Genomic DNA, 7742 nt, shown 5'->3' with positions numbered 1-7742 from the left:
TACATGACACACGTAATGCTCCTTACACATATTCCGAACACTACTGCACAACCAACCCACTCACATGCACACAGCACTCACACTGCCACTAACACTGTGACTTCTGCCTCTGCTTGGATACAGATGTGTCCTCATAAATCTTGCCTCAATGCTAACGTCGGGAACATTTTTTTTTATGAAAATGCAACTTATTTGCATTGCTATGTGGCAAGGGTGCACAAGCAGCTTCTGCTGATTAAACTGATATGCAGCATGCCTATATACTGTGTGAGACTGTGGCTGTATCTACATATGAAATGCTACACACAGAATATAGGCATGCCGCATATCATTTTAATCAGCAGAAGCTGCTGATGCCCCTAGGCATATCAAGTGCCCTAGGCAATTGCCTAGTTTGCCTATGCCTATGGCCGGCTCTGTGCGGGGGGATGCCCTGCACAGGGCAAGTCCTCCACACATGCCGAGTCCTTCCATTCCCCCCCCCCAGAAAACATGCGAGCGCATCGCACAGCTGTGATGCTATTGCATGATTAGGGTTGCCCTCTACCTATGCAGCCTAGCTGCTAAGGCAGACGGCAACCCACCCCATTTCACTGTGTACGCACACACAGTGTGGCTTCTGCGAGTGCGCACACTGCGGTGGGACTCGGCATGTGAATGCTGTCGTAGCATTGTTTCATGCTGAATCGGCCCCATAGTGCAGTAGCAGCTGCGATGGTTGTTGCAGCCGCTACTGCAAGATAATACAAATTATGATAATAGACGCCTCCTGCATGCTACTGTGATCCGCTGCTGCATCTGAGGGCATAGTATCGGATCACTTGTGTGAGCAACGGACATCTGAGTGACCCTTAAGCTACTCAGGATGACCGGGCTGCTCACACTGCCGAGGCCAGGAAGTCTACTACGGTAGATGCAGACCTTGCTCGGCATGCCTACAAAATGGGGGCGATACTTCCATGTTTTATAGAATGCTGCCTGACAGCACTCCCTCCCTGCCCCAAATGGCGCTGCGGCACATAGTTTGGTCATCCTTTTTCTCTTACGTCCTAGAGGATGCTGGGGTCCACATTAGTACCATGGGGTATAGACGAGTCCACTAAGAGCCATTGGCACTTTAAGAGTTTGAGAGTGTGGGCTGGCTCCTCCCTCTATGCCCCTTCTACCAGACTCAGTTTACAAAATGTGCCCGGAGGAGTCGGTCACAGCTAGGGGAGCGCCATAGGAGTTCTTTTAGTTTTATTATTTTAATTAGAGTTTAGGCACTGTTGCCAGCAGCCTCCCTGCTTCGAGAGACTAAGGGGGGTAGTAGTATCCGCCCTGCGGGGTCTGAGCCACTATCTCCGCTGACAGGACACTGAGCTCCTGAGGGGATCGAACATTCCCTGCCACAGGGGATCGCTCACCCCGGCAGCATGCTGCCACCCCCTTACAGAGCCAGAAGATCAGAAGATGGCGAGATATGGCGGCACAAGGGTAGGAGCGCAGCTCTGAATGGCTGCGCTCCGGGAAAGCTCAGTGGCACACGGTGTTGGCGCTATGAGGGGCGTCCTGAGCCAGTGTCTAAATACCCTAAACTGATCACAGACGCTAACCAGAGACTGAATCCCCAGGCTAGCATCAGAATCCGCAGTACGCAGATGCTAACCGGAGACTGAATCCCCCGGCTAGCGACGGAATCCTCAGGCCAGTATAAAGAATTTGTGTGGGAAGACGTGCCATCTTCAGGGGGCAGAGCTTCTCCTCAGAGCGTTCAGCGCCATTTTCCTGCCTGCAGTTCCTGTACACAGGCTAGTGTCAGAATCCGCAGTACACAGATGCTAACCGGAGACTGAATCCCCCGGCTAGCGACGGAATCCTCAGGCCAGTATAAAGAATTTGTGCGGGAAGACGTGCCATCTTCAGGGGGCAGAGCTTCTCCTCAGAGTGGACCCAGCAGCGTTCAGCGCCATTTTACTGCCTGCAGTTCCTGTACACAGGGAGCTGTCCCTCCAAGCAACTCCAGCTATCCTGAGCGGTACCATGGGGTTGTAGAAGGGGGGTGGGGGGAGGCTGTGTAAAATCTGTGTAGTCTATTAAGGTACACAGATGGCGATGGTAGTGTTATTTTGTTCTACCTCAGAAAGCACTGTGTGTGGGTTGGCTCCAATCTCTGTGTCTCTCTCTGCCATACTGGGGGGGAGCTGTGACTGACAATTCCCTGTGTATGTGGGTGTTTAATACCTTCCATAGCCATGTCTAGGGACTCTGTGTCATATGCTGCTGAAGTGGTTACCTCTCAGGAGAAATCCATTTCATGTACACAGAAATGTAATCACGGTGCTGAGCCAGCGTCTAAATACCCTAAACTGGTCACAGTCGCTAACCGAAGACTGAATCCCCAGGCTAGCGACAGAATCCTCAGTACACAGACGCTAACCGGAGACTGAATTCCCCGGCTAGCGACGGAATCCTCAGGCCAGTATAAAGAAGTTGTGCGGGAAGACACGCCATCTTCGGCAGGCGGAGCTTCTCCTCAGTGCAGACCCAGCAGAGTTCAGCGCCATTTTCCTGCCTTTAGCTCCTATTCCACAGATTGCAGACGGTGATGGGGACGTGCTAGTGGGTCGGCAACCCCTTGCAGGGGGTGCAGCTCATATTGAGGCAATTAGAAATGTGTTAAATATTACTGACATGTTGCCTGAGCAGGTTGAGGAGGCTTACTTCACTGACAATGAGAAAGCCTCGCTAACCTTCCCTGCGTCTAAGGTATTAAACGCTATTTGAAAATTCGTGGGAAAACCCGGAGAAAGGATTCCAGATCCCCAAAAGGGTTCTGGTTACATTCCCCTTCCCTGAGGAGCAGGGCCGGCTCCAAGCCTACTAACACCCTGAGCGAGAAAATATAAAAGCGCCCCCCTCCCCCAAACCCTATGCGCGCGCCGAAGGCGCTCGCGCTCCAGGATAAGTGGGTGTGGCCTCTGGGAAAGTGGGCGTGGCCTCATATTATCACACTATAAATATATTTTCACACCCCCTCTACGCACACAATTAGCAGCCTTACACATAACAGCCACAGTAGTGTTCCTTACACACAAGGGCCCTCATTCCGAGTTGATCGGTCGCAAGGCGAATTTAGCAGAGTTACACACGCTAAGCCGCCGCCTACTGGGAGTGAATCTTAGCTTCTTAAAATTGCGACCGATGTATTCGCAATATTGCGATTACTAACTACTTAGCAGTTTCAGAGTAGCTCCAGACTTACTCTGCCTATGCGATCAGTTCAGTGCTTGTCGTTCCTGGTTGACGTCACAAACACACCCAGCGTTCGCCCAGGCACTCCCACCGTTTCTCCGGCCACTCCTGCGTTTTTTCCGAAAACGGTAGCGTTTTCAGCCACACGCCCCTGAAATGCCGTGTTTCCGCCCAGTAACACCCATTTCCTGTCAATCACATTACGATCGCCGGAGCGAAGAAAAAGCCGTGAGTAAAAATACTTTCTTCATAGTAAAGTTACTTGGCGCAGTCGCAGTGCGAACATTGCGCATGCGTACTAAGCGGATTTTCACTGCGATGCGATGAAAAATACCGAGCGAACAACTCGGAATGAGGGCCAATGTCTCCAGTATAGTGGCAGATACACATAATGTGCAGTGCCAGATAGACGTAATACGCCCCCCAGCAGTGCCAGCTATACATGACATGCCCCGCAGCAGTGCCAGCTACACAAGACATGCCCCGCAGCCATGCCAGCTACACATGACATGCCCCCCAGCAGTGCCAGCTACACATGACATGCCCCGCTGCCATGCCAGCTACACATGACATGCCCCGCAGCAGTGCCAGCTACACATGACATGCCCCGCAGCAGTGCCAGCTACACATGACATGCCCCGCAGCAGTGCCAGCTACACATGACATGCCCCGCAGCAGTGCCAGCTACACACAATATGCCCCCCAGCAGTGCCAGCTACACATGATAGTGCTCACTTTTTAGGGCAGGGTGCTGATCACAGGGAGGGCACATTTTTAAGTTAGGAGGGCGAAATTCTGTACATACTGTAATGCTTGGTGCTCACCTACCCAACTGCTAGAGCATGGACAGTGCGCGCCGAAGGCGCGCAGCAAAAATTTAGGGCAGTTGCTTCGTGGGGAAGGTGCGTGGCCACATAATAGTGGCAATTCGTATTACACCACACAGTAGTGCAGCTAATATACATTGCACCAGGTAGAACCTCCTACGCACTTTGCGTCAGCCAGAGCACGTTAGACACATTGCGCCAGGCAGAGCACGTGAGACACATTGCGCCAGGCAGAGCACGTGAGACACATTGCGCCAGGCAGAGCACTGAGACACATTGCGCCAGGCAGAGCACTGAGACACATTGCGCCAGGCAGAGCACTGAGACACATTGCGCCAGGCAGAGCACTGAGACACATTGCGCCAGGCAGAGCACTGAGACACATTGCGCCAGGCAGAGCATTGAGACACATTGCGCCAGGCAGAGCACTGAGACACATTGCCTAGCCACCGACGCCTAGCGGGAACACTACATGATATGCTCCCCAGCCGTGCCAGCTACACGTGACATGCCCCCCAGCAGTGCCAGCTACACGTGACATGCCCCCCAGCAGTGCCAGCTACACGTGACATGCCCCCCAGCAGTGCCAGCTACACGTGACATGCCCCCCAGCAGTGCCAGATACACGTGACATGCCCCCCAGCAGTGCCAGATACATAAATGCCCCTACAGTGCCAAATAAATGCCCCCACAGTGCAAGATAAATAAATGCCCCCACAGTGCCGATATGCCCCCCAGCAGTGCCAGATACATAAATGCCCCCCAGCAGTGCCAGATACATAAATGCCCCCACAGTGCCAGATACATAAATGCCCCCACAGTGCCAGATAAATATATGCCCCCACAGTGCCAGATAAATATATGCCCCCACAGTGCAGATATGCCCCCACAGTGCCAGATACATAAATGCTCCCAGTGCCAGATAAATAAATGCCCCCACAATGCCAGATAAATATATGCCCCCACAGTGCCAGATAAATATATGCCCCCACAGTGCAGATATGTCCCCACAGTGCCAGATACATAAATGCCCCCAGTGCCAGAGACATAAATGCCCCCACAGTGCCAGATACATAAATGCCCCCACAGTGCAGATATGACCCCACAGTGACAGATATGACCCCACAGTGACAGATATGACCCCACACAGTGCCAGTGCCCCCACAGTGCAGATATGACCCCACAGTGACAGATATGCCCCCACACAGTGCCAGTGCCCCCACAGTGACAGATATGACCCCAGTGACAGATATGCCCCCACACAGTGCCAGTGCCCCACAGTGCAGATATGACCCCACACAGTGCCAGTTCCCCCACAGTGCAGATGACCCCACAGTGCAGATATGACCCCACAGTGACAGAGATGCACCCACACAGTGCCAGTGCCCCCACAGTGCAGATATGACCCCACAGTGACAGATATGCCCCCACACAGTGCCAGTGCCCCCACAGTGCAGATATGACCCCACAGTGACAGATATGACCCCACAGTGACAGATATGCCCCCACACAGTGCCAGTGCCCCCACAGTGCAGATATGACCCCACACAGTGCCAGTGCCCCCACAGTGCAGATGACCCCACAGTGCAGGTATGACCCCACAGTGACAGATATGCACCCACACAGTGCAAGTGCCCCCACAGTGCAGATATGACCCCATAGTGACAGATATGCACCCACACAGTGCCAGTGCCCCCACAGTGCAGATATGACCCCACAGTGACAGATATGCACCCACACAGTGCCAGTGCCCCCACACAGTGCCAGTGCCCACACAGTGCAGATATGACCCCACACAGTGCCAGTGCCCCCACAGTACAGATGACCCCACAGTGCCAGATATGCCCCCACAGTGCAGATATGACCCCACAGTGACAGATATGCCCCTACACAGTGCCAGTGCCCCCACAGTGCAGATATGACCCCACAGTGACAGATATGCACCCACACAGTGCCAGTGCCCCCACAGTGCAGATATGACCTCACAGTGACAGATATGACCCCACACAGTGCCAGTGCCCCCACAGTACAGATGACCCCACAGTGCCAGATATGCCCTCACAGTGCAGATATGACCCCACAGTGACAGATATGCCCCCACACAGTGCCAGTGCCCCCACATTGACAGATATGCCCACACAGTGCCAGTGCCCCCACATTGACAGATATGCCCCCACAGTGCAGATATGACCCCACAGTGACAGAAAGGCCCCCACACAGTGACAGATAGGCCCCCACACAGTGACAGTGCCCCCACATTGACAGATATGCCCCACAGTGCAGATGATCTCACAGTGCCAGATATGCCCCCACACAGTGCCCGATGATCCCCACAATACCTGCGGCGGCGCTGGGAGGGGAAGTGCTGCCGTCTGAGGGCACCGACTGTCTGTTAGTGTTCCCGGCCGCTTGAGCGCTCTACATGCGCGCTGCGCGGCCCCGGCGTCTGATGTCCGGCGCCGCGCAGCGCACACACAGTCAAAGGCTGGGGACGGCGGGGAGAGCTGCAGCGTACAGGGCCGGCTCCAGGTATGACTATGGCGGCGCCAGCGCGTGGCGCCCAATAAGGGTGGCGCCCCGTTCGGCCGCTTTAGTCGAACATGCCTGAAGCCGGCCCTGCTGAGGAGGATAGAAAGAATTGGGAAAACCCACCCATAGTTGACGCATCTGTGTCCAGACTGTCAAAGAAGGTGGTTTTACCTGTCCCGGGAACAACTCTCACTACATTCATTATAAGAACATTTTCGAATGCAATTAGCATGATTATAGGAATATTTTAAACAGTGTACTTGACAAATCAGTAGTAGCTACAGCAACCTTCACCTAAATTGGATGCAATAGTAATTGTCTCATTATATCTGGTCTAAACCCAATCAACTCATATAGAATTTATATCTAGTATTATACTGCCATTATCAGTACCTATACTCTCCAATATCTTTTCCACTACATAATTATAATGTTCACATACATTAATAATGTGTATATGTCCCACTAGAATGTACAAGATATAAGTCCAAGCTCCCATAAATCCACTGTCTATTATTGAATATTTAGATTAACATTGGGAGACAAATTTTTGGATGAATAAATCAATAAGGGACTACTGGCTCAACGTATGATAAATATTATACACACTTGGACATTAGAATAAACACGTGGACACACATTTTTAATCTGTAATCACATTTATTAACTTTCATTGCACCTTTGTATGTTTTGCCTATGTCAACAATTTTAACCTCTATGTTTCGCCTAAACTCGTAGTTTATGTATGTTATTTCACATTATTTTTATGGAAACAATAATAAAAGTTAAGTTTTAAGTGGATGTTACAACCAGATCACTCCTCTTCATGTGCACCGATAATACAGCCTTTTTTCTCTCCTCCTCTGTTGTTATCTCCGATTCGCACTGTTGGACTGTAATTTTCAATTCCAGGCCTTGCCATTCAATCTCTCCACAGCACCGAGGGTATTCACCAAGGTGATGGCGGAAATGATGGTTCTCTTCCGCAGACAGGGGGTGCACATAATTCCATATCTGGACGGTCTGCTGATAAAGGCATCGTCCAAGGAGAAGCTGTTACAGTCCATTGTTCTCACGACCCATCTACTCAGGGAACACGGTTGGATCCTGAATCTTCTAAGATCACATTTGGAACCAACCAGGAGGTTGTCC

This window comes from Pseudophryne corroboree, chromosome 2, assembly GCF_028390025.1.
Source record: "Pseudophryne corroboree isolate aPseCor3 chromosome 2, aPseCor3.hap2, whole genome shotgun sequence".
NCBI classification, from domain to species: domain Eukaryota; kingdom Metazoa; phylum Chordata; class Amphibia; order Anura; family Myobatrachidae; genus Pseudophryne; species Pseudophryne corroboree.
Note: the sequence above shows the minus strand (reverse complement) of the source record.